This window comes from Myotis yumanensis, unplaced genomic scaffold (genome assembly GCF_028538775.1).
Source record: "Myotis yumanensis isolate MYYU_CA2020_CCGP unplaced genomic scaffold, mMyoYum1.0.hap1 SCAF_7, whole genome shotgun sequence".
NCBI lineage: Eukaryota > Metazoa > Chordata > Mammalia > Chiroptera > Vespertilionidae > Myotis > Myotis yumanensis.
This window is the reverse complement of record NW_027223758.1, coordinates 81,761,317-81,784,838: the sequence shown is the minus strand read 5'-3', so window position 1 is coordinate 81,784,838 and position 23,522 is coordinate 81,761,317. Positions and strand designations below refer to the sequence as shown.

Below are 23,522 nucleotides of genomic sequence, written 5' to 3'. Positions count from 1 at the left end.
TATGTGTTTTCTGATGATCTTAGGCGACCCCTGTGAAAGGGTTGTTCGATCCCCAGGTTGGCGACACACAGGTTGAGAAACACTGGCCTACAGGAATATAGCTAACCTTAGAATTTCTGCCTCCAAGTTAATTATGTAAATGTTTTCACTCACTCCCCTCAGCCCCATTATATTACCATCTCCTTAGAGAGAGATTAGGTTAAAACAGGGATTATTATGTTAATCATCTTCAGTTCACTCACAGTTTCTAACACATAATATTTAATAAGTATTTGAATTGATGAACTCAATCACTTTTAAAAATCACCAAGACTACTAATGAAATCTTTTGTTTGCTTAACCCTTTGCACTCTGCTGTCCCCTCTCAGGGGACATCGGAATTCTAGCATATCACTCGGATGTCCCCTCTCAGGGGACATTGCAGTTTATTAGTGATTACGGGGAATTGAGTTATTTCAACGCAACTTTTTGAGACATGCATGTTTCCCTGAAGTTTTATCTTGAAATGGCACAAGAAATTAAATCAAAATATCGTAAAATTACTAAGATATATACAAGAAATGTCAGCGGGTTTTGTGTCGGACGAGAACGTGAGATGCGTGTTCACGACGGTCCGAGCACTTCGCAACGCCACTTGAAAAGAGCGATAAGGGGAGTTTGTAGAAGAAAGGTCGGTTTTCGAACATAGGGCGCACTGTATAGTGAGATATATAATTACAAATAAACAAGTCTACATCTGGAGGAAAAGATTTTTAAAGCTGAGCTCATTTTGGTTTGAAGCTTCGAGCAGTGCACATAGATCTAACGAGGAGAAAATCGGAAAAGTGATTCTTTTCTTAGTGAATAAATTGTTTGGTGAAAGCTATTTTGGTAAATATCATCTTGTCAGTTAGTAATAACAATTAGAAATTTTCAACCCATGCATTTATTTATATTTTTTATTAGAACAATGGCAAAGCGTCCAACCACGAATGAGTCTCATGACACAAGTAGTAGTGAAGATGAGCTCCAGATAGACCTCTATACAGACACGTTAGAAAGACTAACTGTAGAACAAAACGACAGCAGTGATAGTGATATCGTTCAACCTAGAAGGCGACGAACTGTTCGCATAGATAGCGAAAGCGATAATAGTAGTACGGAAGAAAACACACGGCAACATGACAACGTATCGTCAAGTGAAGAGTGGGAAGATGTTACCGAATCGGACGTTCCTCCAGCCACGATAAATTTTGATTTACACGAAGAAATAGCCGGACCACAAGTCCTGAGTAACATAAAAGAGCCCATAGACTATTTCACATTATATTTTACTGAAGAATTAGTAGACAGCATAATAAAAGAGACAAACAATTATGCCAAAAAAGAAATTGGAAAGAAACAGTTGCATACAGAAAGAATAATACTACGCTTCTTGCGTGGAAAGATAAAAGAATTATTACCATGCTCACCAATTATTATAACACAAACCTACAATCTACCCAGAGAACATTACATGGTGGACATATCGTAACAGTCAGTAAGCCTGAAATGGTGTTAGAATATACGGCAAATATGGGTGGTGCGGATCGTGCGGATCAATATGCTTCGACGTATTGTTTCCTCCGTAAATCGCTCAAATGGTGGAGGAAGTTATTTTTTGGGGGGTTGGAAATGTGTGTGATAAACTCATACATAATGTATCGCATCGAAAAACAAACAAGTAATGAAACGCCAATGACACACCACAAGTTTGTCAAGACACTCGTTGACCAATTAAAGGGCGATTTTCGTGTATCGAGAACGCGTCCATCCACATCTTCTGCAGACAATAGATTAAACAATAAACTACATATTCCCGATGTGGGACAAAGAAAACGGGACTGCATTGTGTGTTCTAACAGGAAAACACCTGGTGGCAAGCGTCAAACCACTTATTACTGTCAAACATGCACTAATCAGCCTGCAATGCATATTGGGGAGTGTTACAAAACTTATCATACTGTACAAAATTATAAACAATAAAATATTGTTTTTTTTGCAAATATACATTCCTCGATGTCACCCAATTCATATAAGTCCAATATCATTATAATACGTTACTTGGTTCCAAAATTATACTAAATAATACAAGGGTCTGTAAATGCACGTTTCCGCCGCAAAGTAGCATCGAGTAGCTGGTAGCCAATGTCCAGAATGGTTCGGAGTGCAAAGGGTTAAAACTAAGTACTACTGACTTGCATATAAAAATATATTCCAGCCCTAGCTGGTTTGGCTTACTGGATAGAGCGTCAGCCTGCGGACTGAGGGGTCCCAGGTTCCATTCCAGCCAAGGGCATGTACCTTGGTTGCAGGCACATCCCCAGTAGGGGGTGTGCAGGAGGCAGCTGATCGATTCTTCTCTCTGGTCAATGTTTCTAACTCTCTGTCCCTTTCCCTTTCTCTCTGTAGGAGATCAATAAAATATATTTATATATATATATATACACACATATACACACATACACACACACACACACACACACATATATATATATATTCCAGCCCGGCCAGTGTGGCTCAGTGGTTGAGTGTCAACCCATGCACCAAGAGGTCAACTGTTCGATTCCTGATCAGGACACATGCCCAGGTTTTGCGTTCAATCCCCAGTGGAGGGACATGTAGAAGAGGCAGCCAACCAAAGTTGATGTCTCTCATTGATGTTTTCCCCCACCCCCGCCTCTTTCTGAAATTTATAAAAACATATTAAATATATAGATATGTTTTCCCATTACAAAGAATCAACACAATTTCTGACAGTAACTCTCCTTTTATCTTTCCACATCCTAAATAATAAAGAGCTAATATGCAAATGGTCATCACACCCTCACACTATCACGCTGTAACAGCTCAGACACTCAACACTGGGGAGAGAGGAATGGGGACCAGCCAGGCTACGGCCCGGGAGAGGGACAAGCCGCACGCCCTGCAGTCCCAGACACCAGCGACTGGGGCTGCGGCTCGGGACAGGGACAAGCCGCCCACCCCACAGTCCCGGGTGCCAGTGGCTGCACCTGCGTCTGTGGCCCAGGAGAGGGACAAGCCACCTGTCCCGCGGTCCCAGACATCCACCAAGGGGTCCCAGATTGGAGAGGGAGCAGGCCGGGCTGAGGGGACCACCACCACCCCACCACCCCACCCCCCGTGCACGAATTTCGTGCACCAGGCCTCTAGTAAAAACATAAGACAAAATTGACATACTGCAAATAGTCTAATAAAGCTGTTTCCTTACATTTATATGTATTATCAAATGATTGTGTATTTATGCATAAAGATGCAAAAAACAGACACTACAAAACCGAAGAAGAGCAGTATCTTACTAAGAAACAAAATTAAGCCCCACCTCCCCAGATATTTAGGTCTAGAACAGCAGTTCTCAACCTTTGGGTTGCGACCCCTTTGGGGGTCGAACATCTCTTTCACAGGGGTCACCTAAGACCATTGGAAAACACATATATAATTACATATTGTTTTTGTGATTAATCACTATGCTTTAATTATGTTCAATTTGTAACAATGAAATTGGGGGTCACCACACCATGAGGAACTGTATTAAAGGGTCACAGCATTAGGAAGGTTAAGAACCACTGGTCTAACAGATTATATTGCATCTGTAACAGTGATGTTCCCAAATCTTTTGAAATATAAAAATTAACCCCTTTTTAATTCTTATTATAAATACTAACTTAATGACAACAGTACTCTTATCTTAAACAAACACCAATATTACAAAACAAAAATTCTCATTTCGAAGGACATCTTCCCAATTTTGAGTCAGGATCTGGGGTTAGTTTTTTCACTGAGAAGTTGTAGCCTGGATAATGTGGAACAGTGCAGGAACCAAAGATCAGGACTGAATTAAAAACACTACAGAATTACAATATAGAAAATGGCTCTTTTCTCCACAGCAACTCTTCCCTTCACTTAGCTCTCAAAGAGGTTGAACAGGCTATAAATAAGATACAATATAAAAAACTCAGAACTAGGAATGATAAAAGGCATTTAGAGAAATTATGAGTAATAAATTAATGGAGCTAGGCAATAAGCATCAACAGCTGCTAACACCACAGAAAACCAAACATTATGTGCTTCCTGATACAAGTACTCAACATCATCTATAAAGCATTTTTCCCTCAAAGGAAAAAATGAGAGAGAATATACCTCATAGAAACCAAATTTGATCAAGCCTCTAAACCTAATACCAATTAACAAGAAACCCAGGGGGGCAGAGGAATGTGTTTAATAACACCATAGGAATGTAAGTGGCAAATTCAAACTGGGAAAACTCTTGTTTATTTAACAAATAATTTGCCAGGAATAAGAAATGGAAGGGAACCTATAGATTATAAAACAATGCACATGCCCTAAGCAGTTTGGCTCAGTGGACAGAGCATCAGCCTGCGGACTCAAGGGTCCCAGGTTCAATTCCGGTCAAGGGCATGTACCTGGGTTGCGGGCACATCCCCAGTAGAGGGTGTGCAGGAGGCAGCTGATCGATGTTTCTCTCTCATCGATGTTTCTAACTCTCTATCCCTCTCCCTTCCTTTCTGTAAAAAATCAATAAAATATATTTTTAAAAAAACAAAAAAAACCACACAATGCACTGATCTTATTTGACTCGTGATTTGAATGACTGTAAAAACACATTTATAAAATACAGTGGGGCCTTGACTTACGAGTGTCCCGACTAATCGAGTTTTTCGAGATACGAGCTGTCTCTCGGCCGATTTTTTGCTTTGAGTTGCGAGCTAAAATTCGGGTTACGAGCCAGCTTCAGATACCCCACCACTAGTTGGCGCAGCGAACGTCACAGTGAACGCCACAACATCAGCCCAGCATCACCTGTCTCACTTGTTCACTTTAAGATTTGACATACGAGTAATTTGAGTTGCGAGCTCCGTCACAAAACGAATTAAACTCGTAAGTCAAGGCCCCACTGTAGAGAAATCTGAACCCCAAATATCATGATATTAAGAAATTATTGCCCCAATTATTTTTCAGTGTGATAATAGTTATTTGGTATTTTTCCTTCAGGAGTTAAGAAACTGGAGTGCTAAAAGGTTAGTGTACAGAAAGGGATCACTAAAAATTAATGCAGTTCAATGATCTGGCTTAAGCGAAACTAAAATATAAATTCTGAGATTGCAACCATGGGAAGAGAGTTTTGCTTGCTTGCCAACCAACTTTTCTCCACTGATATAAGCTCTATAAATAGGTCAAGAGTGATAATGGCTGCTCAAATCACTTCATATGGCAGATACTACTACTACTGACATGTATCTGGCCCAGTACCAGGACTGCATATAAAATAACATCAAATAAGAAGGCAAGGGTGTTATCAAATGCAAAAAATGCACAGTGGCTAATGAAAGGACCTCTAAAAACTCAAAAGCAGCCGAAACCGGTTTGGCTCAGTGGATAGAGCGTCGGCCTGCGGACTGAAAGGTCCCGGGTTCGATTCCGGTCAAGGGCATGTACCTGGGTTGCGGGCGCATCCCCAGTGGGTGATGTGCAGGAGGCAGCTGATCGATGTTTCTCTCTCATCGATGTTTCTAACTATCTCTCTCCCTTCCTCTCTGTAAAAAATCAATAAAATATATTAAAAAAATAAAATAAAATAAAATAAAAACTCAAAAGCACCAATAGTGTAAATCAAGAATAATTTAAAACACAGGTTCTAGGTTTCCTCCTAGAATTCTGTTCAGGCCATTTTGTATCTCTCTCAGAAGACAGTACACATAAAGATGGATCACCACATGCTGGGACCTGAGGTCCCCAAAATATATGTTGCTAAAAACCTATCCACTATACATGCCCTCAGGCTCATGGCAAATTATTTAGTGGATTACAGTGCAGAAAAATAATGGGAAAACTTTGATGATAAAATGTTGATTGAAGAATACACTATACTTTCATATGCTGGGTTAAAACTAAGGCAGACAGGATACTACTTAAAATCTTAACCACATGAGGTTTTTGTTCTTAATACAGAAACGAAAACAGTCCTGTTTTCCTAGAGTTTTAGTCCACACCCAACTTCCCTCTCCCCAACAATACCTTTCTCTAATTATAAGGCACTAACAAAACGCTAACTCTGGACATCATAAAAGTGCTGTTGTTTTTTAACCAGTCAACTCAGTAAAAAAACAACTTCCACTGATTGCTGCGATATCTTGTTTCCCTAATGCTAACCATGCTAATGAAAACTTTAATTTCTATATTACCTAAACACAATCCTAGTTCATCCAGATTCATGGGAATGGCTGTATAAGTGTTTGGGGGTTTTTTTGTATAAGTTTTAAAAGATTTAATTTCATTCCTCTTTGAACAACAATCAGAACTGATTTACTAATACATTGACAAGAATTCCAGGCAGAGTAAAAAGTATTTTGTAAATGAACTGGCAGTTCAAAAAGAACATTCAAGACTCCAATCAGGATCTGGACACTGGGGCGGTGGAGGCTTGTCCTTGGGGGGGGGGGAACGGGACGGACATATGTAATACTTTAAATAATAAAAAAAGAAATTAATTTTTTTTAAAGACTCCAATCAATTCAAGCTTAGAGACCCATTTAAGAAAAGAGCTATCTTCCAATACCTTATTTAAAATGATTTTATAAAGGAAAAGACTAACTCCATACTATAGCTATTTTATTATACAGTACTTTTTTCTCCTACTTTTCTTCTCTACATTTTAGAGCAGGAAAGAAACTTAAAAATCATCTAGATCACTACATTTGAGTTCCCTGGACAGAAATTATTTCTTTTATCTTTGTACGAGGAGGAGGAGGAGGAGAAAAACATAGATGTGAAACATTGGTTACCTCCTGTAAATGCCATAACTGGGGTTCAAACCCACAACCTAGGTATGTACCCTGACTGATAATTGAATCTACAACCTTTTTTGGTGTATGGGATGATACTCCAACCAACTGAGCCACACTGGCCAGGGAAAGCAAGATACTTACTTTTTAGTTTCACCCTGCTCCTTCTTTTACCACAAGGACATGTAGGCAGAGTGTGAAAAAACTGACTAAATGAACATCAATCCCACTTCTACTGAGAAAAACTGCCCACACAGAAGCTGAAAACACTGTTTATTGTACTTCCCTTAAATGCAATCATGAGTCCTTAAAGAGTAGAGGAAAGTAGGTAAAATTAAAGATAATGGCTAAGGATTTTTAAAAGTTCCGTGATAACAGTCAAATTTAAATTTAACAGATATTTGACAACTAAAAAATAACTATGAAAGAATCAACCCAAAATAAAAAAAATAAAACCATAAAGTCTCTACTCACTGAAATGAAGGCTAAAGAAAAATCTTTCGCCCTAGCTGGTTTGGCTCTGTAAACAGAGCATCGGCCTGCAGACTGAAGGGTCCCAGGTTAGATTCTGGTTAAGGGCACATGCCTGGCTTGTGTGCTTGTTCCCCAGTGGGGGATGTGCAGGAGGCAGCCAATCAATGATTCTCTCTCATCACTGTTTCGCTCTCTCTCCTCCATTCCTCTCTGAAATCAACACACACATCTATAGTAATAAAAGCGTAATATGCTAATTAGACTGATGTCCTTCTGGACATCCTTCCAGACGATCTTCCAGATGAAGCCGCAGTGGTGGGGGCTGAGGCAGAGGTGACCACCACAGCAGGAGGGGGCCAAGCCTCTTGCACGAATTTCGTGCATCGGGCCTCTAGTATATATATAAGCCCTAATCAGTTTGGCCCAGTGGATAGAGCATCGGCCTGCGGACTGAAGGGTCCCAGGTTCAATTTCGATCAAGGGCATGTACCTTGGTTGCGGGCACATCCCCAGTAAAGAGTGTGCAGGAGGCAACTGATCGATGTTTCTCTCTCATCGATGTTTCTAACTCTCTATCCCTCTCTCTTCCACACTGTAAAAAATCAAAAAAATGTATTTTTTAAAAAGAGAAAAGAAATTCACCAAAAAAGAAAAATCTTTCAATAGGAATGCCTATCTCATCTTTTATGTTCCTCCTGAGTTCCACCCCTTCCCCCCAAAGAAATAATAACTCATTAGCAGACTAAGGTGCTGTTACTCTCAGAAACTGGCCCTACCTCCTTCTACCCTACCTATCCTTCTGTAAACTCAAGGCACTTGGACACACTTAACCATTCAAGATCATTAATACTCATGACTTTGCAGTTCTTTAGCCTAGAATGCACACCTGAAATCTACTTCAAACCTCAGGTTTAAATGTGTAAGTTCCTATACCATCAGGATCCTGTCAGTCTTATTCATCACTACAGCTCTAGCAACTAGAGTACTACTGGCACACAGTAAATGATCAATAAGTTAGTACTGTAAGAATAAAGAGGTGCCACCTGAATGTTTTGTTGTCTGTGTTTTCTCAAAAGTTCTTCCCACTTTCTATAGTCTCGGCTTTCTACTCGGTTATTAATGTATCTATTTCATTTTTACTATTTAATTACAGCTACCCAAGAAACTTTATTTGGCCCCAAACTCTTTCCTAAATAAGAGAAGACTGAAATCAGTATGGTTCAAAAGAAAACATACCATTGTACGTTTTTCATCTGTTACAGGTTTTCTCAAGTATTGTCAATTCAGTAAACGTGTCCCCAGTTACATGCAGAAAAATTAGAAAATTCTAAAGTGATTTGCCAAAGTTACAAACATAGGGTTTAGGTCTCTGGCATATACCAATTCCAAACTTTAAAGACAAAAAGCAAAAACAACTTAATTGCCCATATATAAAGCTTAGTTTATCTTTAATACATCAGTCTTGGATAAATCATATAAAATCGAAGATCCCAGCAAAATGACTCCTTGAATAATGACTACACAAGCTCCCAGAAGTTGCTAGTCATATAGTTAGGAGACTTAAGCTACCAATGTCACTTATGAAAATAGAAACCTTTGCCCTAGCCAGTTTGGCTCAGTGGATAGAGCATCGGCCTGCGAACCAAACGTCCCAGGTTTCATTATGGTCAAGTGCAAGTACCTAGGTTGCAGGCTCCTCCCCAGCGGACCCTGGTCAGGACCGTGCAGGAGGCAACCAATTGATGTGTTTCTCTCACATCAGTATTTCTCTCTGTCTTTCCCTCTCTCTTCCACTCTCCCTAAAAATCAATGGGAAAATATCCTCGGGTGAGGATTAACCAAAAAAAGAAAAAGAAAGAAATCTTTAAAGGACATACATGCACTCAGTTCTAAGAAAACTGCATTAAATTAAAACTTAAAGCTTAGCCCGCTGGTGTAGCTCAGTGGTTGAGCGTCGACCTAGGAACCAGGAGGTCACGTTTCAATTCCTGGTCAGGGCACATGCCCAGGTTGTGGGCTCCATCTCCAGTGTGGGGGCGTGCAGGAGGTAGCCGATCAATGATTCTCTCTCATCACTGATGTTTCTATCTCTCTCTTCCTCTCTCTTCCTCTGAGATCAATAAATAATATATTTTTTTAAAAACACCTAAAGCTTAGTTTATCTTTAATATATCAGTCTTGGATAAATCATGAAGACTTTAAAACAACGTATAGTGACACTCTTTCATAAATGCATTTAAGATTAATATGAATTAGTAATATTAAGAGCTACACTGTGAACTTAATATGAAGCTAATTAACAATGAGAAAGTTTCCAGCTCCAAAATCCAGTCCTTCCCATTTTTTCACTAAAAGATGTCAGGAAAAATATTTTTCCCATTAAGAAATCATATTTAGCTGATGCTCTAGGTATAATTACCATGTTCCTCCCTTTCTAATTGTATACACCTATTTTGAAGTTTACATCTATAATATTTACATTATGAAAAGGATGCGATTTTAAGTTTTAAGATTATAGTAGTAGTAGCGAAAAGGAATCTAATTTAGAAATGTCTAAAAATATTATTTCTCATTTCATGGAACTGCAAGAAATTTCACTTAAGCTCTTTTTAAAGTAACATACAGATTATCACAGTAAATCTCATCTAGTTTCCTGAATTCAAACTTAATTCATAATTTTATATTTACTGAACATAAAGTACTCAACTAGACATTGTATTAGCCAGGTCACTCTGCCAAAATATTACACTCCCTATAAAAACAACAACAAAAACGTTAGTGCTGTGACTCCTCGGGGCTTCAGGTAACAACTATCAAACGTAGGCCCCTAAAAATGACTGTTAAACCAAAAGGCAACGCTCTGCCTGGAAGAACCCAGATTGCCAGGACCAGCAAAACTACATGAGAAAGTTAGGAACCTCCGCCCTCAGATATCCCAGGAGAAGAAAGGGAGCGATTCAAACTGTTAGCATGTGCCTCACGACACGACACAACAAAAGCCTAAGCAAAACTGCCAGGAGAATTTGTCATTAAGCGGGCCAACCCTGACACAGCACCATCGGTGGGATCTGCATCCGACTGGATGGAAGAACTCAGAAAGCAAAAGTTCAAGCAAGAAACCAAAAGCACATCCAAGGATAAACCGCTCCAGCTGTGCCATCCGGGAGAACACGTACAGACGTTCACTCCTCCGACCAGGGAGCATCTACTCTGTGACAGCGGAGGGGGCGATTTCCCAGGCAGAACGAGTGACGTGAGCTGGTGCTTTTGGGGGGGGGGGGGGGGGGCTGCTGCTCCGAGAATGCACTGAGGTCGGCGTCATGAGACATGCCGTAGGAAGTGCTATGGGGGAAAGGAGAGAACGCCCTGGGAAGAGTCAGGGAAGACGATGATCTTTCACTTGGGGCTCGTCACTTCACATCCTCGCCGGTTTTCTAAATAAAGCTGACAAACGCACCCGAAGACACCCATTTTGGAGACTGACGCATCCCTCCCGTGGACCAGAGGCGTCTGCCGACGGGAAGAAAGCGCCCGGAGGCAGCCGGCGCCGAGCCCGGGGCAGCCTTTCCTGCCTCCGAGGCCACCGCAGCCGCGGCGCTCGGGCTGCCCGGCTCGCAGGGGCAGGGGCAGGGGCAGGTGTCGGCGCCAGGCACCGGCCGCGGGGCCGCGGAGTTGGCAGAGCTGCCGCCGCTTCCCCCGCCCGCCCGGGCGCCGGAAAGTTGCGCGAAGGCAACTCCAGGGCCGTAAAGTCGCTCCGCCGCGCGGCCCACGGACTGCGGCACCTCCAGCCTCCTCTCAGCCCCCCGGGAGGGAACGCGCCTCGCCCGGGCCCCAAGCGGTCCCGAGAACGGGAGGGGGGCTCGTTCCGCCAACTCGGCCGAGCCGGAGGACAAGGGGGTCACCAGCGGCGGGCGAGCGAGCGAGCAACCCCTCTAGTCTGTCCCTCCCCGGGCCGCGGCTGCCGCCAAGTCCCGGTGCGAACACCCGGCGCCCGCCAGCGGGCCCGTCACAACCCCGGCGGGCGCCGCAGATCCCTCACCCGCGCGGCCCGCCACCCTCCGACTCCACCCGGCCCCTCCCCGAGACCCCGACCAGGCCGCTGCCCCGCGCCCCTTCCCGCCTCACCTGCGCTCCGCGGCGGCGCCGCACCTCCGCGTCCGCTCCGCGCGCCCCGTCGGGGCACGCACCGACCCGGCCGGGACTCTCCGGGCCGCGGTGACTCGGGCCGCGACGGCCACTGCCGCCTTCTCCTCCTCAGCACAGGCCCCGGCGGCGAGCGCAGAGTTGCAGTCAGAGCCCAGCCGGGGCCAAAGGGAATCTCGCCGCTCCGCAGGTTCCACCACCACCTAGCCCCAGCACTCGTCCGCGCCGCCCGGAGAAAATGTCACCAGAGGCCGTTCCGCTCGGCGCCTCACTTCCGCCCGGAACCACAGAGCCCGCGGGGTCGGCTAGAGCGGCCGCACCAGCGGGAATCTCCAGGGGCCGGAGCGGGAAGCCAAAGGCAAGCCAGACAGCGCCATCTGGCGGCGAGAAGCGCGCGCTCCTCCCGCTGCAGAGAGCCGGGCGCGCAGTCAGCGGCTTCCCGGGATTTTCCCCCGCATTTCCCTCCACCTGATTAGGCAGCTCCGTTCCAGAAATCTTTCTTGGAGGTTCGAAAAGCCAGCCAGTACAAACTATGGGCAATACCCTAAGAAAAGGACAGCTACCTTTTCCGTGCGCAGCTCCGTACTCACCCCTCCTGAAGCCTTCCTGAGCGAAGCTCGTGGCGTCTGAAAGCCTGAGTAACTCCAACAGGAAGCAGCTTTCTCTCCCCGCTTTTTCGAGGATGCCCACCTCGGCGCGGGGATACTCGGCTATACTCTTCTCACGCAGTGCCGTCAACATCCCGTTCAAGTTTCTGGACGGGTACCTTGCAGGCCTCACAGATAGACCGCCACCTGCTGGCGATACAGGGTGCGCCAGGGAGACCCGCTCCGCCCACCCCTAGGCGCGCTGCAGACGCCCCAAATTCCACCTGGGCACTCCATGCGGAGTCCAGAGTCACTCCTCTGACTTGCCGTTCTCCCAGGGGCGGGGGGTCGCACGGGCGCACAATATGAATTGTCGAGGTCTGAGATGGAAGAAACGTGGGGGACTCGGGACCCGGAGGGAAGGTGAAGTGGGCACAGGCCACCTGGCAGCCACAAGAGGTGCTGAGAACAAACCACACTGTCCAAGTATGGCCAAGAGGCTGAGCTCCCTACAAGCAGGATTTTGAGAGATAAATAAATATGGGGTTTGAGGAGAAAAATGTAAAAGGTATTTACATTTTCAGGAGCTGTGCTGGGACCTGGTGTGACAGTCCCTAGGAGGAGATTATGAAAACAGGGCGCTGGCCCTATACTCCCATTAGCGTCAGTCTCCCCTTTAGACCAAGCCCTTAAGCTCCCTCCCCCCAGATCACTTATTTATTCCGACTGCCTGTATGCCTGGGAGTTTTCCATCACGAACTAAAGGAATAAGCTGATAAAATAATCTACACTAATAAAAGAGAAACATGGTAATTAGCGTACGACCGCTACCCTTCCCATTGGCTAATCAGTGAGTATATGCAAATTAACTGTCAGCCAAGATGGCGGCCGGCAGCCAGGCAGCTGGAAGCAAACATGAGGCTTGCTTGCTTCAGTGACTACTGGACTCCAACGTTCCCCGCCTCACTTTCCGGCCTCTCAGTTGCAACTCTAAGCAACTATCTACTATGTTGCAAATAAGAAAATAAACAAAAGCCCAGAAACCGGCTTTCAGTAAGCCGGGCTTTAGCAACATTGTATCAATGTTTTCAGCTGCGAGGCCTCAGAGCTAAAGCTGGCCCAGAATAAAAAAAAAAAAGAAAACAAGGAAGCTTCAGTCACTCGCTTCCGGAAAACAGCCCTCAGCCCCTCACCCAGACTGGCCAGGCACCCCAGTGGGGACCCCCACCCTGATCCAGGACACCCTTCAGGGCAAACCAGCCAGCCCCCACCCGTGCACCAGGCATCTATCCTATATAGTAAAAGGGTAATATGCCTCCCAGCACTGGGATCAGCATGACAGGGGGCAGCGCCCAAACCCCCTGATCGCCCTGCGGCTCTGTGTGTGACAAGGGAAGGCGCCCCAACCTCCCTATCTGCCCTGCTCTGTGCTTGATAGGGGGGAGCTCCCCAATCCCCTGATTGCCCTGCAGCTCTGTGTTTGACAGGGTGCAGCGCACCAACCCCCCCCCCCCCCATGGGCCCTGCTCTGTGTGTGACAGGGTGCAGCGCACCAACCCCCCCCCAGCCCCCTACAGGCCCTGCTCTGTGTGTGACAGGGTAGAGCCATAACCTCTCCATCGGCCCTGCCCCGAGTGTGACAGTGGTGGCGCCCCAACCCCCTGATCGGCCCTGCTCTGTGGGTGATAGAAGGTGGCGCCCCAACCCCCCTCCATGGGCCTTGCTCTGTGTGTGACAGGGTAGAGCCATAACCTCCCCATTGGCCCTGCCCTGAGTGTGACAGGGTGCAGCGCCCCAACCCCCTGATCCACCCTGCCCTGTGTGTGACAGGGGGCGGTGCCCCAACTCCCCTATTGGCCCTACTCTGTGAGTGACAGCGGGGAGCTCCTCAACCCCCTGATCAGCCCTGCTCTTGCGTGACAGGGGACAGCACCCCAACCCCCTGATGGGCCCTGCTCTGTGCATGACAGGGGGTAGCGCCGCAACCTCCCCATCGACCCTGCCTTGAGTGTGACAGGGGGCAGTGCCCCAACCCCCCAATTGGCCCTACCCTGAGCGTGACTGAGGGTGGCATTGCAACCTCCCAATGTGCCCTGCTCTGTGCATGATGGGGCGGTGCCCCAACTCCCCAATCGGCCCTGCTCTGAGCCTGACCAGGGGCTGCACTTAGGGATTGGGCCTGCCCTCTGCCACCTGGGAGCAGGCCTAAGCCAGCAGGTCGTTATCTCCCGAGGGGTCCCAGACATCAAGAGGGCACAGGCCGGGCTGGGGGACCTCCCCCCCCCCGGCCCCGAGTGCACAAATTTTTGTGCACCAGGCCTCTAGTTTTATAATAATAGCTAATTTTCATTGAACGCCTACTATATGCCGGGCACTGGACTATGCATTTCAATGGATTCATTTATTTAACCTTCACAACACTATGAATGTGGTGGTGTGACTAGCCCATGGTGACAAAGCTGGAAACTGCAGCACAGAGTGGTAAAGGGACCTGCCCAAGGTCACACATCAGTGGCAAGACTGGACTCCCACACAGCCCAAGTCCAGACCCTGCTTTCTCAACCACTATCACCAGCTGCCTCCTTGAAATTAACTGAGAACATACTGGGTGCCAGATAAACATTGTGTCTATGTAGGTTATTGCACTCGTTTGTTTGTTTGTTCATTTACTTATTTATTTATTTCCCTGCTACCTTCGTCCTCAAGGGATTTGAGAGCCTGTGAGTGGTCACAGGAGCCCAGGCTCTTTCAGGAGAAACAGAAAAGAAAATAACTACTCAGATCATAGCTGTCAGTCTTGGAATGAATGAATGAATGAATGTGGACTAGTACATTACATTTTAAAACAATTCCTGACGGTCTTATTTTGTCAATGCTATAGAGATACTGATATAGGACCCTGACTACTGATGTACCATCTTGGCTGTTCCTGTTTAATGCCAATAAGTCGATTCCCTATAGCAGGGGTCCTCAAACTACGGCCTGCGGGCCACATGCAAATACAAATATTGTATTTGTTCCCGTTTTGTTTTTTTACTTCAAAATAAGATATGTGCAGTGTGCATAGGAATTTGTTCATAGTTTTTTTTAAAACTATAGTCCGGCCCTCCGACGGTCTGAGGGACAGTGAATGGCCCCCTGTTTAAAAAGTTTGAGGACCCCTGCCCTATAGTGAATGGACTGTGCATATTGGTAGAGGATGGTGCATTTGATAGCCTACTTATTATCCCTATTACTGCCATATTTAGATAGCTAAAAAGGGCAATTGCTTTCTTCTACCCCTTGTAGGATTAGAAGGGCTGGACAGTTGATCCTCCTGCTGCCTTGGATTTGTCTCCTAGAATCTCCTGTGCATCATATACTCATCTCTCCCAGTTCCTGAAACCCCACCTCCATAAAATCAGCCCAGCCCAGCCCTGACGCCACCCACATCACCACCACCCTCACCATCCCCCTCCACCCCGTTGCCTCTACAGAAATTTCTGTCAAGTTTCCTCTCCTCACAGGCACTGTCCTACAAATGTCTACCCATTGGCCTCTCTGCAGTATTACGACTGAATCATATTGGCCGTTCTCCTCTCAACTTCTGCTATAAGCCCTGGAGGCCAAGGCCAGGCCTGTCAGCATTATTGTTTGCTCACGATGCACCACCTGGAATGGGTCTGGGCCTGCAGCAGGTGCCTGTTAGAAATGGTGACCTGAGCAGCAGCATCAGAATGTCACTGGCCTTGCTTTGACTCTTCCGTAGTCTGTTCCGTCCTGACCAGGCAGGTTACTTCCACCATTGGCCCCTGTAAGGTGGACACTATTATTAGAATCACTCTTTAAATTAGGAAAATGGGGAGGGGGGTCCAAGAGGCAGGACCCTTATCTTTGGGCTCTGGGCCACCTCTTCTTTTCCATATCAGATTGCTGAAAACTGGGCTAGCCCTCTCTTGGCATAACCACCCCCTCCCAGCATAACCAGCACTCACTAGATCTCCCAGCACCTCAAGCAGGCAGTTGAATTGGGGTTGGGGACAGGAATGAACCTCTGCACTGAGGTGGCCACGTAACCTCAGACAAGTCACCACTTCCAGAGTTAACATTACTTGCTCTGCCTCAGAGCATTACTCCACAGGATTTCATTTCGTGCTCATATGGAAGGCCAGCCAGAAGCATTCTAAGGTGGCATGCTCATCAGGACCAGGGGCTCTGGAATCTGATGGATCTGAATTTGGATCCGGTTCTCCCTCAGTTCCATAACCTCACCGAGCCTCAGCGTCCTCACCTGTCAAATGCAGCTGACCCCTGATACAACCTCACAGGCTCTCGTGAGAGGTGAGGGTGAAATGAGTCATGTGTGTAAAGCTCTCAGTACAATTCTTGGCTCAGAGAGAATGCTCTATAAACAGGACCATTATTCTGATGGTGACACTCCAGGCCAGCACTTCCCACAGACACAGACACACTGGTCAAGTACAGGGGCATTGCCATCTCAACGGATTCATTTTTCCAGAGCAACAAGTTCATGTGGAACCAGAATAGAACAGGGCAGAAGGATGTCATGAACATGGAGCCATTCGGTGGCCGAGGGTGATGGGAGGGGCACCTCCCTCAGCTCCCTCCATCCTCTGGGATGGATAATTGAGGCTCCCCTGTCTTGGGCTCCAAGTCCCTCTTTTCAATCAGGTGATCCTACTAATACTGCTTCTATATTGAAAGTCTATAACCAACTTCTAATCAAAACTGAACATAAAAGCAAAAGACAGTTTTAAACTTTTCAACAAGAATGAAAAGAACAGTTCTGTATGACACAACACCCACCTTGTGGGACCTCGGGGATGGGAGGGGCAAGGGCTCCTCGGATACCCCATCTGAACAAGCAGGCCCACTGCCCATCATGGCAGTTTGTTCCCTTTACAACACCTGCCTTCCTGTGTACTTGCATGTTCTTCTTTCTTATCCATCTGACACACCAGACCATAGGGGAGGGGCTAGATTGTGTTGTTCTGCTCTGGGGCAGGCATGCAATACAGGGAAGTGCATGGAGGAAGTCCATCTAAGCATCTAGCTGGGGAGACATAGAAACCTGAAAGGATGTCAAAACAAGGAAGTGGTGCCAGGTGCCAAGTTGATGAGCGGCTGGGAAGAAGGCAATTGGGGAATGCCTTGGGGAGGACTTGAAGCCTGGAGACAGGTGTTTATTAGGAGGAAGAGTCATGCCGTCCTTCCTCGTGGTCCTCTTGACATCCAGCACAGGACCTGGCAGACAGGACACATTCAGTAAATATGTGTGACTGAAAGAACAAATATGCAGAGAAGCTGACACTAGAGGAAAGGGAAAGAGGTGGAAAAGCCCTTGAGATGTTTGGAGGATGACAACTCAAGGGCAAGGCTGGGCAGCAGAGGACAAGAAGGCCAGAGGGAGGTGGGGAAGCTAAATGCGAGTGTAAGGAGTGTGGGCTTCATTTTTTAAGCACTAAAGGGCAAGCAGGTGTGACATTCTCACCTAGGCTCCTACTGAGTGTTGTAGTCAAGATCAGCAGAAAGCAGTTCCTCCCTGGCCCACTGACAACGTGGAGAGGAAGGAGAGTGATTGATCCCAGGCTGACCACACCAGGAGGCAGGTGGGTCTCTGGGAGGGAAAAGGGCTAAAACTGAGGACTGCTCAAAGAGAAGAAAGAAGGGGAAGCATTAGGAAAGAAGGGAAGTGCCTGCAGCCCTAGGGACCTTCTTTGTGGGTGGCAGAGAGGACACATTCCAAAGGAATACTGTGATTTGGAAGAAAGGACTCAAGGACTTGTAAGCGCTTCAGAGTAGTTGAAACACCAACTTTATGGAGAATGTCCCCTGACCTCTACCTTCCCCTGGACCCCTAGATGATTTCAGGATGGGGCCTGGTTGCCAGAGGAACCAACCTCAAGATGGGAGGGTTGGAACCTTCATTCCCACCCCCACCTCTGGAAAGGGGAGAGGGGTGGAGACTGAATTCAATCACCCATGGCCAGTGATTTCATTAACCATGCCTACATCATGACACCTCAATAAAATATCCCTAAATGCTGGGGCTCAAAGAGCTTCCAAGTTGAACACATTGAAATGCTGGGAGTCTGGTTCACCTGGAAAAGGCACAAAGCTCTGTGCCAACCCATCACCACCACCACCACATTTCTTTTCCACTTGGCTACTCCTGAGTTGTATCCTTTACAATAAACCAACAATAGAAGTTAAGTAACTTCCTGAGTTCTGTGAGTCATTCTAGAGAATTATAGAACTTGAGGAGGAGTCATGGCAATCCCAAATTTATAGTCTGCAGAGCATAAGTGTGGGTAGCCTGGGGATCACACTTGTGACTGGCATCTGAAGTGGGACCGTCTGGTGGGACTGAGCCCTGAACCTGTGGCGTCTGCATTAACTCTGGTGTCCAAATTGAACTGAATTGTTGGGTACCCAGTCATTTCCAGAGAATTGGTGTCAGAAAATAATTACACAGGATCCTAAAGCTTTGGCTTTCAATAAGTATGTTATATTTAGTTTTAAATAAACATGTTGTATTAAACAAGACCAGTGCTAAGCCTTGAGTCCTTTCTTCCAAGTCTCTCTTCAGATTCCTCTTTCCCTATGACTGTGTCCACCTTTTCATTGGCAGCCAAAGCTCCCATCACCCAAAACTCAGAAGGTGGATTGGTTTAATGCTTTGCCTCTCCCAATAGTACTGAAACATAAAAGAGTGTCTTTGGGGAGGAATTAATCTTTCCTGGTGATAATACAGGTACCAAATCCTGGTGGGGAAAATACTACTGGGTGAGGATGGTCCCAACATCCCTCGTTTGCAATATTAAGTGGCCACCTCCTCTATGTGCAGGTTAGGAGGGCCCAACAAAGTATGTATGCCATTCAACTTCGTTTAAAAGACATCTATTGGAAGCCTGCCCACTAACACAGGTGCACATGTGATATTTCATCAATCCTCACAACAGTCAGCAAGGATAGGCAAGTTTTACAAAGGCAGAAACTGAAGCTTGGACGAGACAGTACACAAGATCAAGGTCATATGAGCTAACGGGCAGAGGGAGGGTTCCTGGAAGAGAACACAGTCACCTCCCTCAAGAACAACATCGTCTGTCTAGCAACAGGGATCAATATGGAAACAAATTGCAATAGTTCACAGGTGGAACATGGTGATCTCTGAGGCAGATGAGGGACATGTAGGAAGGAGGGAGACATTATCCCCAAGAGCAAGAAGGGCTTTGTGGAAGAGGAGGCTTTTGACCAGGGCCTCGGATAAAGAGCAGGGTGTCCAAGGACAGAGACGAAGAGATACCTGGAGTGCAGGGCACAACCCAAGAGCCCAGAATAGGTGTCTTTCTCATAGAAGTGGTATATCAAGTGCTATGGTTTGGGCTCTCATCCCTCACCCCTCCAATTTTGTTTTTATCTGTTTGCCTGATGAATACCAACAAATACATTAGTGTAGAGTTTACCTTGAACACTTCATAGCATGATTTTATTAGCTTCTCTAAACAGTCCTGAAAGGTAGTGAGGGTGGGTATTGTTAGCATTTTGCAGAGATTATATGAATGACTGACACAAGGAGATTATGAATAAATTCTGAATGAATGAATGAATGAATGAATGAATAACATGCCCTAAATAAGAAAATCAGGACCAAATCTTGCTCTGCTGTTGAGGGATAATATAGGGGGCAACCTGGGGGGGGGGGGGGGGGGGGGGGGCGGGGCTAGAAATCTGAATCTGTGCCAGTAACCAGTATCCTAATGCACATTATTGTTAGCCTATAATTAAGTCACTGCTTCTTCCTTAGGCAATAATCTGATTTCCTAAATATTCCCAGTTTACAAGGGCCATAAACCAGGAATTTAACAGCTTAGCCAGAGGGGAGGTCACTGGCACCACCCAGGCCAGGCCTTTGGGCGTAATCTCACTTCCCCCATCCCGACCCACAGAGGACTGCAAAGCCCACGAAAAGTCCAGAAGCCTGGTCCATATTTGGGGAGACAAAGAAACCAAAGGGATAAATGGGAGAGACCCTCCACATTCAGTACTCAGGCTTTGGAAACCGACTCCCCTGAGTCACTGTACTAGTACATCTGCAAATAAAGGGTTTTTTCTGACTGAATCTTCTGAGTAACCCGTTGTGTGTTTTCTGGTTGCCTGGTAAATTCTGCAACGCTGTCACCAATTTGACTCTTCTCACTACTGTACCTATATATCTGGGGGACTTAGCAATACCATCATTTATGTATGTTGGGGGAGGGGGCTTGGACTTACTGTGTTTTTTTAATGTGATGATCATTTGGAAAAGGCTCTGGGTATAAGAACAATACAAGCATTTGTCAAAGGACTTCAATAGACTGACAGCAGCAACAATACCTCAAACTAAAGAAGCAAAGTATTCCATGTGATTCCTCTGAGGAGTCAGTGCAAAGGCACCAGGCTTTGGGGAACAGGACAGAGCTACCTAGAAGAAAGACAAAGCAGAGATTTACAGAATCGGTGTGGAGCCAGCTGGCTGGGAGGGCCCTACCAGAAGGGCAAGCAAGCCCCTGGGACAAGCAGAACCTCAACCAACTTCCAAAGGCCTCCTTCCTCTTGAGTAATTGTCATTTACTGGCAACCATGATTAACCATCAGGTCAAGAAGGGGGCCTTAGAAATCACCCTCTTATTTTGCAGGAAAATGGTATCTTTTCTTACTAATTTTACTTTTTGGAGAAATGTGTCCCTTAAAGTCCTTAGTAGAGCTGTTCTGCCTTTTAATTCTGCTGTGGTTTCTGCCATGAGGCCTTCAAGTCACCAGAAGGGCAAAAGGCCCTTCTTTTCCCAAGATTTCCACTTAAACCTCAGAAGCTTCAAAGTCTATATCCTCAAATCCACCCAACATCAGGAGTTGGGGGAGGACAGCCATAACCCAAACAGGATTGCCCATTGCCACAAGGACTGTAGGATGCTTGCTTTCATTCTGACAGGTCATGATCCCCTTATATAATCATTGTGTCCAGAAACCCCAACTTCAACGTTGTTGAACTGGAAGAGGCAGGAACACAAAGGAGACAGCTTATCTTCCTGGGAGGCCCAAAAGAGATCGCCCCTGACTACAAGGGGGTGGGGTTGTGCAGTCACTGCCAAGGCTACTCTGTCCCTGCACACAGGCCTGTCTGTATGAGGCTAAGAGATTGTCTGCTGTGTCTGAAGGAGCATTTGGGAGAGGAAATACCCATCAGAAAAGACTGGGACACTGAGAACTTACCCCAGCCAGTCCCAGGAGCTTTGCAAAGGGTCCCCAGCTGCCCTGCTTGTATCTTTCCACAAAACAGGACTGTTCATGTTTGTCTTGTCCTCCCCTCCTCGTCACCACCCTCGCTTCCTTCCTATCTCTCTTCTTTTGCTATTTCTTCTTCATGCTCCTCTCTTGTGTTGTGCTCCAGTTCATATCTTCACTCCATCTATGTGCTGATGTCACCTGCCCTGGAACTTCCCTCCTGGGACACTGGGACGGGTGTGGATAAACCTGGAAGAGAGAAGGGCCACAGGGTTAGCCGTGGCCAGCAGCGTGAGAACTGGTGGAGAAACGTCTGGTCTTTCCTTTGGGTGGACAGTTCTACAGCCCATTCTGTTCTGCAGAGTTCCTCAGAGGCAAACAGCAGGACCACGCCCCAGGTGTCCCCCATGGCGACTAACTTGGTAATACAGGCACCCTGGGAATGGCCCTCCCTCCTTTCTTGTGCAGCTCTTCCCTGACCCTCCCTCCTATTCCTGGGGTACTTCCCCAAACCGACTGCCGGTGTACAAGCTCTTGTATCCAACTCTGCTTTTGGGGGAACCCAAGCCACAGCTTTTCTTCCTCTCTCCTTTCCTCCCCAGTCCAGACTGAGCTTCCCCTCTTCCCTTTGCTGTTCTCTTCTCTCAAGGTATATTTTCCTCCCTCGTCTACTTTGGAGACAGTGTGTCCCAGGCTGACTGAGTGTGAGGAATCAGAGATTCCATCAGCACACAGTTCCAGGGAAGCTTTGGTCTCTGTGTCATCACATCATCAAGGGAGAGGAGAGTGGCAGGGACAAGAGAGGAGCTAAGGAGAGAGACGCTGGCTGTTTCTGTTACCAGACTAAAAGGGTTCGTTCACCTACGTGCATCAAAGCTCAAATGTCAACAAGAATGTACTGCAAAGAAAGTAGTGGTTTATTAGTCGAGGAAATGGTACCAAGCCTGGAGTCATAGGTAAGCTAGTGCTAGAATCTGATGGTTTCCAGAGGTTGGACGATATAGAGGAAAAATCATTCATCATGGTGACTGAGTGAGTGGAGTCGGAGACTCTGCTGATTGGTTGAGGCCAGGGGAGGGAGTAGTTGATCATTGCATCAGGTCCTGATGTCAACCATGGCATCGTTCTGCCTGGTTTTGTGAGAGTGTGGTCTCTAGGGCCCTTCCACTTTCCCGGGCCTGGGCTGAAACACAACTTTCCCCTTCCCCTCTTAGTTCTTCTGGCTGGTTGAATGACATACAACAGATTAATAGGGGAAAATTAAGCCCGGCTGGCATAGCCCAGTGTTTGAGTCGACCTATGAACAAGGAGGTCACAGTGTGATTCCTGGTCAGGGCACATGCCTGGGTTGTGGGCTCAATCCTCAGTGTGGAGCGTGCAGGAAGCAGCCAATCAATGATTCTCTCTCATCATTGATGTTTCTATCTCTCTCTCTCCCTCTCCTTTCCTTTCTGAACTTAATAAAAAAATATATTTTTTAAAATAGGAGAAAATTAAGTTTTGATACCTGCACACAGGGAATTCACATGAGCATGAAGATTCCAAAGACAGTAAGTCAAAATGAGGTCTACATGTCATTCAGAACTATGGAAGGGGAGTAATTCACAGGAGATTAGAGGAGTTACTGTTTATTAGACAAATATATATTGGGCCATCTTGAAACAATGGACACAGAGAACTTTGGTCAAATGGGTCTTGCTAGGTTCCTCCCTGTCAATCACACCTAGTTCTTACTAAAACATAGTCATCTATGATGATAGCTTCCTTCCTGGAGCAAGCCCTTTGTCTAAACTTTTTTTTTTTTTAATATATATTATTGATTTTTTTACAGAGAGGAAGGGAGAGGGATAGAAAGTTAGAAACATTGATGAAAGAGAACCATCTATCAGCTGCCTTCTGCACACTCCCTACTGGGTATGTGTCTGCAACCAAGGTACATGCCCTTGACTGGAATCGAACCTGGGGACCCTTGAGTCCGCAGGCCGACACTCTATCCGCTGAGCCAAACCAGCTGAGCCAAACCGGTTAGGGTTGTCTAAATTCTTTTAGGCAGTCAAAGTTTCCTCCTGAGCCTTCTGTACCTTGACTGTTTTCAGTTTGAAATAATCTGCATGCCAGACTGGCACACCTTGGGGTGACTCATTCTGATCCCTCACACGGTCGGGTCTGAGAGAGAGATCTATTGACCTCCTGTTCTTTGGGACACTTTATT

At 46.3% G+C, this 23,522-nt stretch overlaps 1 protein-coding gene across 3 annotated transcripts in view; it reads right to left on the bottom strand.

Moving 5' to 3' along the window:
• ARK2N (arkadia (RNF111) N-terminal like PKA signaling regulator 2N) overlaps positions 1 to 12,208 on the bottom strand; it is a 75,803-nt gene extending 63,595 nt beyond the window's left edge. For 2 of the 3 annotated variants that reach the window (XM_070421091.1, XM_070421095.1), the window contains exon 1: positions 11,442 to 11,726. The gene's annotated coding sequence lies outside the window, so the exon portion shown is untranslated. Of the gene's footprint in view, positions 1 to 11,441; positions 11,727 to 12,049 lie in introns of those variants that run through there. The other variant, XM_070421093.1, reaches the window with a different exon arrangement.
• Between the last annotated feature and the right edge of the window lie 11,314 nt (positions 12,209 to 23,522).